We start from the raw sequence: 15,445 nt of genomic DNA, 5'->3' as shown, positions 1-15,445 counted from the left end.
CCTCTACGCAGACGATGTTCTCCACTATATGGCCTCTCCCAGGCGTTCCCTTTCACGTCTATTAGATATATGTAGCTCATATGGAAGACATTTAGGATATACGATCAATTGGACTAAATCGGTCATATATATTCTGCATGGGCCGCCACCAGCACTACCAGCTGGCTGCGATGTAAAAATAGTGAGGGACACTTTCAAATACTTAGGAATCCATGTCACCCATGACCCGGAGGTATTTATGACTTTAAATCTTCAAGCTCCTTTGCAACGACTGCAAAGGGACACAAAACATTGGCAGTCGCTGCCTCTGACGCTCCTGAGAAGGGCGGCACTTTTTAAGATGATGGCGCTTCCGATGTTTCTGTACACCCTGCAAAACAAGCCCTTCCTGGTCCCTAAGTCGTACTTTTGGGCCATAGAAACGGAGGTCACCAAACTCCTCTGGGACAATAAACTGGCCCGCATAGCTATGACAAAACTGTTCCGAACCTGGTACGATGGTGGCATCGCACTTCCCAATATACAGACGTACTATTGGGCGTCCCAATTAACTGTAATCAACTGATGGCTACATATCCCCCATACAGACCCGGCTTATGGCCTTGATAGACTTGAGTACAACAACATCACACTAGCAACGCCCCTATGGGTCAGGCTTCAAGCGCTGGGACGATATAGGAACCTCTAGGGTGGGAGATCTCTGGTCGCGAGGACGGGTGATCACCTTCACCCAGCTACAAGACTAGTACGAGATGGAACCCACGGAACAATTCCGCTATCACCAGATCTGACATGCCCTGGAGGCAGTAATCCCCTATGACACCACACCGCCGGAGGCCTCACCACTGGAGGACAGATTACTGACCGATCATATGCACACTAAAGCAATTTCAATGATATATCGAAAAATCATTAATAACATGCCTGACCCCATGCAAAGGCTACGAGATAAATGGGGGGAGGAGTTAGGCGACCTAGACGACAGTGATTGGCAAGAAGCACTAGCATCACACAGAGAGGTAGCGATTACGTCTAAGCTACGCCTCGTACAGCTCAAAATCCTCCACAGAATCTATTACACTAGAGTCACTCTCTATAAGATAGGCAAAGCCGATACCCACTTCTGCCTGCGACAATGTGGGGCGTCTGGTACCTTCTTCCACACACTTTGGGCCTGCCCCGCCATAATGGAATACGGGAAATCTGTCATGGACACAATTACGAGAGTTAGCGGGCACCCAGTCCCTCCAGCACCCAAACGGTGCCTGTTAAACATCTGGGAAGCAACGGACCTTACCGTCACGGCGCAGACATGGGCTACACTAGGGATGATGCTGGCAAAAAGAAACATAGCCAAATATTGGGGGGTACCTGCCACCCCCACACACACAGAATGGTGCAAAGATATGGACATGGCCAAGTGGCGGAAAAAACAGTATATGTGCGAAGGGGATGCCCCAAAAAGTGGATAAGACTGTGAGGAGGCTTGAAAACCTATAGGGGAGGAATATGCGCATTACCAACAGTGACTACAGACCTAGAAATGCATTAAGGTGATGGAACCTAATACCTGTGCGAAAGTATGTATGCACAGCAAGATACCAGCAATGTCATAACAACAAAAACGACTGTTGAATATGATAAGACTGTATATGTGCAATGTGTATTCTGTAACTGAACAACCTAACCATGCCAATTATGTTTAAATAAAAAAATTAAAAATAAAAAAAGAATGAAAAGAACATCAAACGACTCATCACGACCTACAACTCCTCATCCTACAAAGTAAGAAACTTGATATGTAAGCATTGGATCATAGTGAAAAAGGATCTTATTATTGGCCGAGATTTACCCTCCATCACCTGTAGGAAAGATAGAACATTAGGTGATGTTTTAAAAAATATATATTTTTCATTGGGATTAAAAAGAGAGTACCAAGATTGCACGCAGCATATGGAAGAAAGATTACATAGTAAAAACACATATCTTAAAGATAATATGATTATAAATATGATGATGTTGCGTTAAAAAGCTGTAAAATACAATCTTATGCTATAAAGTAAATAAAAAAAGAGAAGTAAATAAAAAGAGAATAGATTACCTATCTAATATTAGTCATGTTTATATTTTGAGAGAGAGAAAGAGGAAAGAAAGAGGGGAAAGGGAAAGGAATTGGGGAAGAAAAGAGAGAGAGAGAAGGAAAAAAAATGGAGTAGAAATTAGGGTAAAGATAAGTGTAAAGATAAAAAACTGGTTATCACACAAAAGCTCCCAGGAAAGATTCATGGTTGAACAAAAATAGAGGGCTTTTTAAGTGTGGCCATTGTATGGCTTGTAGATGTGTTTCTAATATTCTACCATGGACAGTAAAAGAAGGAAGGGGCATATTATCAAGCGGCAGCGATAATCATCATTGGCCGCGCTTAGCGTGAATATTTTTATCCCCGTCTATTGCTGGATTTTATCACCCGGTTAGCGCGTTATTAACAACACGTATCGCCGAGGCGATAAACAATCTTGCAATAGCGGAGAAATGCGGGAATATTGCTGGAAATCCAGCAATAAAACGCATCGATAGGGAAATCCTTGTTGATACGGAGATGTGGACTTAGCCTTACAATCCACCTCCCATTATACAGATAGGCAAGTCTGAAAATTTGCAGACGTTAGAAACCGGCAAAAATCGTGGTTAGCGCGACTTTTTTTGTAGCTACGCGGGTCAGTGATATCTTTGTTAATAGTGCGAAGCTATGTTTGCGACTTTTTTCGAGGACTTTTAGTCAGGAAAGCCTACCTTGCATCTCATTAGCGATGCGAGGCGAGGCGGAAAGGCCAAGGAAACATTCGCTAACGTGTCCTTGTTAAAAGAGCGATAAAATTATCACCGCTCTTCGTCCAAAAACAGACGCTAAAGCGACGATAATTTTATCGCGCCCCTTGATAATATGCCCCCAGGATCTTTAACTTTTTCAATTGTAACACAGATCATTGTGTCTTTGTTCTCCAATGCCTGTGCTCCCTTATGTATGTGGTAGGCACTATCTTCCCACTGCTTAAGTGTATTCTGGAACATCAGAGAACCATCAGGAAACCAAATTTGGCATACTCTGTGGCCGCCACTTTTTTTTTTATCAGAATGAGAGTGACGTGGCCAAATGAACATTCTTTGCCATAGATAGAATTCCCGCTAATTTAAGAGGTGGCAACAGGGTGGCAGAGTTAAGACGTTTGGAATCCAGGTACATCCTAGACCTACATAGTAAGACAACCGCAGGGTTAAATAAGGACGAGGAGGTACATGTAGGATAAATGGAGTTCAGTTTTTATTTTTAAATGATATTTGTTAAGGGTCTGGCTTATATAGATTTCTCTGATATGCGTTAGAAGTCTGTAGAATTGGCAATATTTATATCTGCCGCGGGAATACTCAGTTTTTCCACTTTGTGTGGTTAATTCATTAAGAGGTGTTTCAACCAGGTTTGAAATGTCATTTGAATTTAGCACTTGCTTTTATCCGGGAAGACTGTGATACCATTTGCTGACATGGTTGACTAGGAGTCATATGACGGAGTGCATAAAGAACATCTTGATATATTGGATACAACATGTGGGCACTTGCCTGTAATGACCTTTTGATAAAGATTTAAAGTTATATGTATGATCTGCTTCCACTCTTAGAGTCATAAATCCCATCTAAGGACTCTTGTTTTCCTTCTAATACTCAAGGAAATGTCGTGCTTATTTATAATGTTGAAGGCAAGGACAGCAAATAGATTTTGGGGAAATATATATGTATTTATGATATATGTTTTCCTTGTGTCCTGTAAAAAATTCAAACGGGAGTAGTAATTTGTTTTCAATATGTCCTTGATGCCAGATTGTCCTTGTGTGCCTGCACCTACCTGTTGCACAAGTAGAAAGAGTGACATAGAAGTGTGTGTGCAAAAGGTAGGGATGGGAGACAAAGACGCCTTCTAAACTGTTATGAAATATTTCTGAGGAGGATTTGTTGTTGTTGCCAAAGAACATATTGGCGTAGGTTAGAGGAGCTAATGCAAGGAGGTCACATCTATTTAAAGAAAAAGATCTCCGCGGCAGAGGTAGTGTGTCCTGAGTTGTAGTGGTATTAATTTAGTATGCAGCTTTATTTTATTGCGGAACAACAAATTATTATTGTTTATTGATCTTATTTTTTGCATAAGGTGTTACTGCAAGTAGTACATGTAATGTAATTAAGGCATACTAAGTAATGTTGTATAGGCGAGGGATGGGAAAGTAAGAAAAAGTGAGAGGCCTGTTCGTGTTACATATGTGAATTAGTAAGTGAAAGATGGGGCCTAAAAGAGCATATATTTTCAATTGTTGTCCGTGGTGCAACGGTATGAAGGTTGCAGTGTGTTAGACGTGGAATGTTTCCCCTGTCTTTTTGCTTCTGACCTCCTGCTTTTGACTGTGTGTTGAACTTCGTTTTTGCCGGTTGTAGGACACCAGACACTCTACCACTGCTAATCAGTGCTTAAGTGCATGTGCATTATGTCTAAAATATAATAGCATTTGGTTTCTCCATGATTGGCATATTCAATTTACTGATAAGTCCCTAGTCAGGGCTCTACTTGTGCCCAGGGCCTGTAAATCAAATGCTAGTGGGCCTGCAGCACTGATTGTGCCACCCACACGAGTAGCCCTTCAACCCTGTCTCAGGCCTGCCACTGCAGAGCCTATGTGAGCAGTTTTAGTATCAGTTCTGTTTATTAGCGCTCCACACCTGTTGAACAATACATGCTGCCTACAACCCATTCCGGGCCAGCCGAGAACATACAATGATTTTAGATAAAGGACACTGGTAACACAGCAAGCCTCCTACAACCCAATAGGACCGACCGCGTTTATTCTGCAGAATGAATTGCCGTTCACAATAAGAAGAGTTGCTTGAGAAGGACCGAAATACAACACGACCAAAAGAACAAATATCCCTACCCCACCACCTTCCTTCCAAACTGCCACTAGACTAGGAGATGAGTGGATAACCCATGGGTCCCTCCTCTAAACCCCCCCACCCCCAAGTTCACTGCTACTAATGCCCTCCATCACTCAGAGGGTGAGGGTTCTGGGATCAATCGTGGAGACAGGATGCGCAGGGCAGCTCTTGGAATTCTTTAGAAAGAATTTAAATAAAAGGGGCCCATAGCACTGCATAAGAGGAGCCCTCTGGGGTCACCGCCATGGAGAGACTCTCCATACCTAGGAGGAGCCGCAGTTGGGGCAGCCATGCTCTATGGACTGGTGTTCTGTCTGTACCCCAGGCTGATAGTATAACTCAATGAGCTGCGTTCAGTGCAAGGGGCATCTGTCTCCCTGGAAGGGAGCGCATCGGGAATGTCCCAAGATAATGTAAGCTGGTAATTGCGGGATAGTAGTGTTAAAAGCAATGTTGATATCATCCAGGACTAGGTCCCAGTACCTACTACATTTTTTATAGTGCCATGGGAGATGGAGCAGGGTCCCAGGGTTCCCACAGCCCCACCGACAGTCCCCCGAGCGGTCCTCATTCCATCTCCGGATGCGGTCTGGCATATAATACCAATAAGAGATTATTTTATATTCTGTTCCATTATTTACTACTGTGTGTGCCTTGTGGTGGACTCTGTAATCCATATCCTCCCATTCTTTGTCTGTGAAGGGTCTACCACCCCAGCCTCCCATCCCGTCTGGCCAGAGGTCCGCTGACATAGTCCCGCTTTACCCAGGTAAGCATAAATCTCCGAGACCAGCCTTTTATCATCCGATTTAAGAAACAGACTTTTTTCAAACGGGGTCATCAGTCAGCTTGCACCCATGTGTATATCGAGACTCATCACCCAATGCTGCACTTGCATGTATGCAAACCGATCTTTTTCCAGCAAGGCCTGGTCAAACTTAAGTTGGTCAAACAAGATCAGCCCGTCTAGTTCTAATAAATAGTCCATTGGCTTACAGCCCACATTTACCCATCGTCGGAAGCTACCCTGTGCCAACCCAGGAGGAAAGTCCAGATTAGTAAAAAGGTGGGTCTTGGGTGAAGGTAACATAGTAATGCCTGCTATAACTGCCACTTTATCCCAAAGTAGAGACCCCAAGCCCTATGCCAACGAGGCAGCCAGACTTCTTTCCATATGTGAGAGCCAGCTACCGCTTGATCCATAAATACCCAATGCTTCTCAGGGAGGGGTCGGTTCTATTTTACGAGATAGCGGAGCGGGGCAGCTTGATAGTACACTGACAGTAAGGGCACTGCCAGGCCTCCCTCCTGCCTCGTGCGAGGAAAACTCTGAGGGCCCGATTCACAGAACTAACTTAAGACAAAATCCTAAACTTACTACAATTTTGGTATTCACAGAAGGCACTTACTCATTTTGGTATTCACAGAAGGCACTTACTCATTTCGGTATTCATAGAAGTTAGGAGTCCTAACTTTAGAACTCCTAAATGCCTTCTGTGAATACCGAAAGCCTTAAAATTAGGATTTTTCTCAGTTTAGTAGTAGTCTAGTTAGGACTCCTAACTTTAGGACTCCTAAATGCCTTCTGTGAATACCGAAAGTCTTAAAATTAGGATTTTTGTCAATTTAGTAGTAGTAAAGTTAGGACTCCTAACTTTAGGACTCCTAAATGCCTTATGTGAATACTGAAAGCCTTAAAATTAGGATTTTGCTCAGTTTAGTAGTAGTAAAGTTAGGAGTCCTAACTTTAGGACTCCTGAACTGAGAAAAATCCTAATTTTAAGACTTTCGGTATTCACAGAAGGCATTTAGGAGTCCTAAAGTTAGGACTCCTAGCTTCTGTGAATACAGAAGTGAGTAAGTGTCTTCTGTGAATACCAAAATGAGTAAGTGCCTTCTGTGAATACGAAAATGGTAGTAAGTTTAGGATTTTGTCTTAAGTTAGTTCTGTGAATCGGGCCCATAGTTTCTAGAGTCTAGGTTTCTTACCTCCACAGCTGAAATTATTGCTGTCCCATTGAAGTGAACAAATTGCACCAGGCTTTGGGGCCAATGGAAGCATTTGAAATATATAGAAAACACAGTGAGGATAGGCATCTTCACAGCTGCGATTTAGCCAAGTCACAAGAGAGGTAACCGTTGCCAGATAGCCATATCTTTGCGGGTTTGGGCAATCTGAGACATAATGTGCCACAGCAGTTTTCAAGAGAGTATGCACCACGGTTAGGCAGAGATAGAGAAGGTGTTCTGTGACCCATCGGAAAGCAAATCGCATCATCAGAATGCTCTCGGTCTCTTGTGTTAACTCAAGATTTAGAATTTGGGTTTTTGCCTGTTTACCCGAAAACCTGAGACAAATGCAAATGTCTAAAGCTTCGCTATGATGGCCAAGAGCGAGGGGCAGAGGTTGCGTTGCCGAAAAGATAACATCATCGGTGTATAAGCAGACCAAATGGCTATCATGGCCAAATGGGATGCTGGACACTGCTGGGTGGTCTCATAATCTTTGCGCCAGAGGTTCCATGTAGAGCGCAAAAAGAAGTGGGGAGAGCGGGCAGCCCTGACGGGTGTCCCGGTGGATCGAGAAGCCACGGGTTTGGAGTCTGTTAACTTTTACTGCAGTGCAGGGAGCTCTATAAATACATTGAACCCACTGCCCAAATCTCTCCCCAGTGCTAAACCGCCTCAGGTGCTTAAAAAGGTAGGGCCAATGGGCCCGGTCAAATGCCTTCTGAGCATCGATAGAAAGCAGTAGTGACTCTTTGTGTGACAGGTGTGCTTTGTCTATAAGATGAAAAATATGTTTTGTATTATCGCCACATTGGCGAAAAGGGATAAAGCCCACTTGGTCTGGGTCGATAAGCCCTGGCATAATGGGATTGAGACGATGAGCCAAGATGCTCGCGAAGAGTGTTGCATCAGTGTTCAGTAACGAGATGGGTCTGTAAGATCCACATTGGGTTGGGTCTTTACCGGCTTTGGGAATCCCCAAAATGGACTCCTCAAGCATAGATTGTGAAAGAGTACCCGAATCAGAAAAGGAATTAAAGAGTCGCAAGAGTGAGGGATACAACATTAAGGTAATCCTGGCAGTTGACAGATGGGCCATACGCTCCAGAGTACAGTACCGCATAAAATGGCTGAAAAGCAGTGGCGACATCCTCAGCATCCTTCACCTCCCTCCCAGAATCCGTCGTAATCGACCTGACCGATCCCGCTTATTGTTTTCTACATAGTTGGTGTGCCAACATGCAACCTCCCGCTGGTTCCCACCTAAGTAGCATTTGTGTTTGAGGCACAGCATAGTGTATTCAGCCCAATATAGATCCAGCCAGGTAGCTGCAAGCGCTCCCTCTCCAACTCTCTCCACATCCTAGGTGCGCACATTCATTTATGAATGGCCTCTCTCTCAAAGACCTTCTTTTCAAGTGCCATTCTTTTATCACGTCGCCTGCGGTTTTCATACTCCACGCATGCAATGAATTCCCCATGTGCAACCAGTTTGAGAGCCTCCAATGCAGACGTTAAAGCAGCCAGCCCAGTATCATTAAGCGCCAAATAAGCCTGGAGAACGTTACAGAGTGCACTCACTGTTGTAGGTGAAGCATAGTGTCACGAAGCTGCCAGCCAGGAGACTGTGAGGTGAAGGCAGCCATGCACAAGGTCAGAGTGATAGGCGCCTGATCGGAAAGCGCTCGTGGCTTAATGGTAGTGTCCACGACGCGGTCCAGTACAAAGGGGTAAGCCAAGAAATGGTCAATTCAGGCGTACATCTTGTGAGCTGTGGAGTGGAAGGTACAGTCTCTATCCCCAGGTTGGCGCAAGCACCACAGTTCACATAAGCCACATTCAGAAACCCAACCGAGACCTTTGGGTGAAAAAGCCCCAGTTTGGCCGGATCTTCTCCCGGAGCGGTCCATCTCCAAGTCCCTCACTAAATTAAAGTCACCCCTTCCAACCACTGCCACATCTGGAGATTGGAAAACTCTGGCCAGGGAGTCAATCAGGAAGAGTTCTTGGTGCTCGTTAGGCAGATAGACTGTAGCTAATGTGAATTGATAAGAGCCTATCGGCAGGCGGAGAGCCAAACGCTGATCTTTAATCTCTGCTATCGTGCCAGCACTTTCCCAGTGAAGCATTTAGAGAAGAGAATGGCTACCCCGCCTTTTTTTGTGGCGCCAGATGACCAGTATTGCTGTGGGAATCGCCTACTTTGCACCCTCTGAACATCTTTGGGGAGCAGGTGAGTTTCCTGTAGGAGGCATCTGTCCCCATATGCATTTTCAGGCACTGAGAGAATGGCTGAACTCTTTGTTGGATTAATGAGGCCTCTGACATTAAGGCTCAACAGGTTATTCTCCATCATAGGAAAATGAAGGAATATTTTTAGGGTCAGGCCATCCCTACTGCCAGGAAGGAGGGAAGGGTCCAGGAAGCCTGCATGCCACATGGAGTAACACCCATTACCCCAGATATCACTTATGTGAGTAAGAGTGTGTGTTGGAAGGAAGTTCCCTAAAAAAATACCCAAACCCTAGCAAGGAAAAATAAACAAAGCACATTGGTAAATAGTCCATTCAAAATAGAAGCATCATAGTGGGGTTGACAACATTAGCCGTCAACAACGACAACCATGTAAGCATCGTCGCCTGCCCCGTACCCACCCTCTAAATACCATCCATCGCATTTGGACAGCACATTATCCCTTCAGAGGGAAGATCAGGAGTTGTCTACCTCGTCTCCAGACAGGGAGTGCAGACCAGCCGCTCGCTCTCTTGCAATGGTGTCCGAGTCATGAAGGTGGCCCTATGAGGTGGATTTGTGGCACGTCCTGCGCCGGTTCCTTCCAGCAGGGTGGTCTCGTTTTGAGGCCGATTGGAATCCCTATGAAATAAGGTTGATATTTAGGACTTTACATGCTTCTGCCAAAGATCGTAGCTGATAAGTCTTGCAATCGAATCAAAATATGAGATGAAAGGGGTGGCCCCAAGAATACAGAGTGCCAGTGTTTCTCGGGTGAGCTGTGACAGGGCAAAATTCCTTTCTTTTTTGTGGGGTGATCGAAGCTATGGCTTCGCAAAGCTGGGCTGTATGCACCCAGAATCGCAGCGGTTGAGCATCACAAGTCCTATGGAGGATTGGTTTTGAAATCGTGGACACCACCGGGGGCAAGCCTCTCCCTGCCTGTGTGAGAGTTCTTCACTCGACTCAGGGTGCCACAGGAGTGTGCTCTGCTGCCTGGGGAAATCCCCATCTACTGCTGTCGATTCAGCCCTCAGGGCGCCAGGGACCAGAGGCACCAGCCACTCAGGCCGCATCAGCCATCGCCGCCCATCCCCACAGCAGGCATGCTGCCCACCAGGGCAACCAGGTCGCAGTCAGGCTTCTGGTGCGGCAGCCAGAATCCGGTCTCTGCTCACCGAGATCAACCCTCAGGGTGCCAGAGATCAGGGGTTCCAGCTGCTCAGGCCACGATTGCCGCCTGTGTCCCACGGCAACGACAGGCGTGACCCCCACCAGGGCGACCAGGCCGCGATCAGTCTTCTGGTGTAGCAGCTGGTCTCCTGGCTCCTCCCGGAGGGCTGCGCTGGCCCCCGGCTATGCAGCAACACAGGGCCCGGTCAGGGAATGCTCCGCACAAGGCAGACCACAGAGCGGGGAAGGCTCGCAATCACCAAGAGGCACGCTAAAGAAGCCTTGTATATGGGAGCCCAGCTCCTGTGGTTGGCCCCAGCCCGGGCTCTCAGTTCTTCTTGCACTCCGAATCAGGTAGGCGCTGTCCTGTGCAGCTCCAGGGGGAGATGATTGAGGTGGATGGGGCTATATATGTAAGTTAAAGACAAGGCGAGGACTGAGCGATTAGCGGGCACGTCTGCTCACACCGCCATCTTTGCCACGCCCCTTGTGTGCAGTTTTAAACTGCCATGTTGAACTGGTAAGTTCACCTACTTGCCAGGCACAATCCTTCCCTTTTACTACATATAAGGCACCCCTAAGGCAGGCCCTAGGTAGCCCCATGGGCAGGGTGCAGTATATTTAAAAGGTAGGAAATGTGTTGTTGAGTTGTACATGTCCTGGTAGTGAAAAACTGCAAAATTCATTTTTCTCTACAGCAAGGCTTATCTCTCCCATAGGTTAGCATTGGAGCTGCCTTGTAAAACTTATCAAGTGTAACTCCCAATTGGGAGCAGATAGAAAATTGGAGTTTGGTGTCTCCGGACCCAGTTTATACGGTGCATGCAGTAAGTCTAATGCAGTGCACTCTGTACATGTGCATGTGGTACTCACAGACCAGCTACTGGACGCTGGTCTCATTGTATCCGCTGACTCAGGAACCATTCCCCATTAGTGTAGTTATGCTCAATGCACATAGGTTGTATAAGCGGTTCATAGTAAGTGAATTTGAGAGCAATGCATGCAGTGTGCCTGGATTTATGTTTAACACACATGTTTAACAAACGCATTAGTGATGGGAAGCCAGCGTCAATAACAATACATTTTTGAGACCTTGCAGATGGACTCTAGGCTCTAGGGCTGTTTTCAGCAGAGTACAGGCTCACACAGTACATTGAAGGGACATGTCTATTTTGGAAGCTACTACTTAGAGTGCAGTGGGTCCAACACGATTTGGCAGGCTCACTACAAGACCATACTTACCAGTTCCATAGGTCCCAGGTGTGCAAGAATACAGGCGCTTTAGGTCAAACTCAACAGTCTGCTCTCGACAGTCTAGCTGGCCACAAGGCTATTCTTTACTTCATACAAATATTGTCAGTCTCAATAGATCAAATGGCAGAGGGTACAAGTGGAAACGTTAAAAACAGAGACTCTAAACACTCCAAACACTCTCCACCTAGCCTGGATTGACCAATTAAAGGCAAACCATACTTCGCCTCTACCTTTGACGCTATCCTACTTAAACTCAATGCTGTTCATGATATCGCTCAGAGCACCAAAACCAATACTGATCTCCTTCAAGTTGAAGTGCCCAAAATCCGTAGATATTTTAAAGTGCTATCAATTTGTGTGTCCAATGCTGAAACAAGAATAAGCATGGTGGAAGACTAAACAAATAGCCAAGCTAAACACATTCAGAGCCGAGAGTATTCTATTTCCGAGAGTATTCTATTTCATCCCTAAGGAGAGACCTTACAGAGCAGGAAGATTGCAATCGGAAAAGCAATGTCCGCATCTTTAGGATGCCGGGTGGGATTGAAAATTCGGCTCCATCGATCGCCGACTTGTTGATCTCTTGGATTCCAGAAGTCCTTCAATTGTCCTTTAAAAATGATTTTGAGATAAAACGGGCCTACAGGGTCCCAACCTTTAAACCCAAAATCATGACTTTACCAAGACCCTTGATCCTTGATCATTAAACCTTCCGTCACCAGCACACAGAAAAAATCTTGGCTCACATGAGGAAGGTTAGTGTGATACAGTGGGGAGGTCACAAAATCTCTATCCCTCAGGTCTATGCCAGAGATACTGTAATTCGCGGGAAGGGGTTCCTTACCATTCGAAAGAGACTTATTGAAACGTGAATCCCCGCAAATCTTTCATGAGCATGCTGCTCTCAGCCATCCTGGATAATCAGGACCTCTGCCTGGTCCCTCACCTCCATCGATTCATGCTCAATGGAATACTGTTCGATCTCAACTACTATACGATGGTTCATATATTGGCCCTATTTCTGATTCTGTCCTAAGATGGGTGGCATCCATCCTCAGTATGAAATGAAATGAAATACCAGTATTTGTAAAGCGCACAGCTACCTCCAAAGTGGTGTCCCGGCGCTGGGGGCCGTCGGTAAGATTAAGCGAGCTATTGCCCAGAGTCACATGATGCTGGGCTAACCTGCCACCGGCACCTGGGATTGAACCGTGAACCCCGTAGTCTGGAGTCAGGCACCCTGGCCGCTGCGCCACACCTCTTCCAGTATAGTTCCATTCATATCTTAAGTTGTGATTATATCGCTATGCAGGGTTGCCTGTCATGCTCACTCACCTGCTGTAATCTCCTTGATATCGAGGAATGTCTGATATATGTTGCATTGATGCCTAATTTCTCAACTTGAATGATATATGTTTGGGACATGTCTCTGTTTGATCTCTACTTCACTTAATGCTGCAGTAATGCTGTAGTTCTTACAATGCTGTTCCTACTTCTGTAGTGCTATACCTCTTGTAGTGCCGGAGTGTGACAAGACTGCACTACGTACGATGTCCTGTACAGGGCTCATGGTTATTATAGTATTCATATTCACTTTGCACAATGTTAGTATTCTACAGGTTGTGATTGTGCTTATTTCAATGTCCTGGCCTATAACTCACTCTCAGTAACTCACTCCTTTTCTCTTCGCTCCCTTTTTCAGACATTGACTCCATTTCAATATTTTGGCTAAGGTTAGTTCACTGCTCCATTAATAAAGTTATTAATACACCCACAAGTTTGGTCACACATCTGGGTGTGGGTATGCAGGCCGGGACACATGTCCTACATGATGTACATGTCTTACATGCTTCATGTGTCATAATACATGTCTTGCAGCCCCTGCAGCTCTCTCTGCTCAAACGTATACCTTTATAAGTACGTTTTAGATATTATGATGATCTTCTTAGAAACTCTGGTTGGTTATACTAAAGTTTTGTAGGACACTTGAAGTGAATTTCGAATTCTGTTAACCATATGACACTAGATATATTCCGCCTAGACCTGAATCCTGCGGTTCCACAGTGGTAACCATTTGGTTTGTTTTACCCTGCTTGCAATGGTGATAACATTGTTCTGTTGCTCGGGTATGGTTCTGTTGCTACCTGATGGTGCATTCTGCACTGCCGTTAACAGCATTTGCTGTTGCCCAATCACGTTTGTTCCCCCATGCACTATGTCTCTTATAGACATCCCCTGGTGGGAAGGGGTCCTACCGTTTCTCCGGGTGTGCCTGGGAACCATGTGAGCCCCCATAATTGCTCTTTTCTCCCTGACCCCTCCTTTCGCTCATCCTTCTCCTATGGGATATCTGCTTCGTCAATCTTGGTCCTATTACATCCTAAGGCTCGCACTGAGCCCATTTACCGAAAAGTCCACTCTTTACTCAGCACCTACTTAAATGCCTGGAATGATGGTACTCTTCCTAAATTTCAAGGGTTTGAATCACCCTGTTAAGTGAGAAAAGATCTTAGATTATTGTAATGGTCTGTCTGGTGACTTAATTGTCCTTCAAGAAACCAAGATTACCTTTAAAGAAGCCCTTTTACTGAGGAAAGACTGCGTTTTGGATGTCACGTGTCCCATAGCGAGTGGAAAGAAAATGGAGTCATCTCTGTTATCTATAAGAAGTCAGGCCTATCCATAATTGCAGCTGAACATGACTCTAGTGGTAGATGTTACTTACACGATTAACCAATGGGGTAGAGGAATTATAATTTATGACTATATATGCCCACAATTCGGATGATCCTACCTTCTGCCGTGCAATTAACAAAAAACTCTCAGATATTCCATATGGCTCTAAAATAATTGTAGGAGGAGATTTTAACCTTCCTTTAGACCCTATTGTAGATAGACACTCAGAGTTTAAATGTAGACCTCCTAGGGCACACAAACGATTGCTTGATATGCTTCACATAATTTTCTAGACGCCTGGAGATTTCATAACCCTACTGGTAGTGATTTTACATTCTTTTCATCTCTTCACTCAAGCTTATCCCTTCTTGTCAATGCCTCTCTTCTTAAAAACATTTCGGATACTATGATCCACCGATTAGTTATCTCTGATCATATAGCAATTTCGTTGCGTATTCTTAGCCTCACAGATACAAAAGGGAGCTGAAACTGGTGCATAAATACTGAGATTGTAGACAATGATGCTGACGTTGCGGATCTTAACATTGAGATCGACCGTTTATTCACAGAAAACAAACATTTGGTTGACTCTTCTAAAATACTGTCGGATGTGTTCAAATGTGCTATTAGGTGTCAAATAATTTAAAAAATGTCTAAAAAGAATGGTGACATTAAGAGAACCCTTCAATCTTTGGGAGAGGAAATTAAATGTAAAGAACAGTTATACAGACATTCTAGCAACAACCCCCTCCTCCAAGACATAAAACAGTTGAAATATTCATTCAGCTCCATAGTCAGTAAAAGAGACTTCCTTGGGGTTCACACTCAAAAATCTTGTCAACTGATGTTACGTAATAGATCCGGTAAGTCACCAGGATCTATCCTCAAATTTGGCAATACCGATCCCTCTCAAATTACTCATATTATCGATGCAGATGGTTCGAAAAAATTCCACACTGAGGAGATCCTTGAAGTATTTCGAGATTTCTATAAGAAATTGTATACCCCGCAAAACAACTGTGTTAAATCGGTCTGTTAGACGTTTCTCGATTCATTTCCCATGTCTACAGTATCGAAAGAAGACAAATTGAGTTTGGGACGACCAATTGAAATGGAGGAGAT

This window comes from Triturus cristatus, chromosome 3_1 (genome assembly GCF_964204655.1).
Source record: "Triturus cristatus chromosome 3_1, aTriCri1.1, whole genome shotgun sequence".
NCBI classification, from domain to species: domain Eukaryota; kingdom Metazoa; phylum Chordata; class Amphibia; order Caudata; family Salamandridae; genus Triturus; species Triturus cristatus.
The sequence above is the reverse complement of the archived record's forward strand: the minus strand, read 5'-3'. Positions refer to the sequence as shown.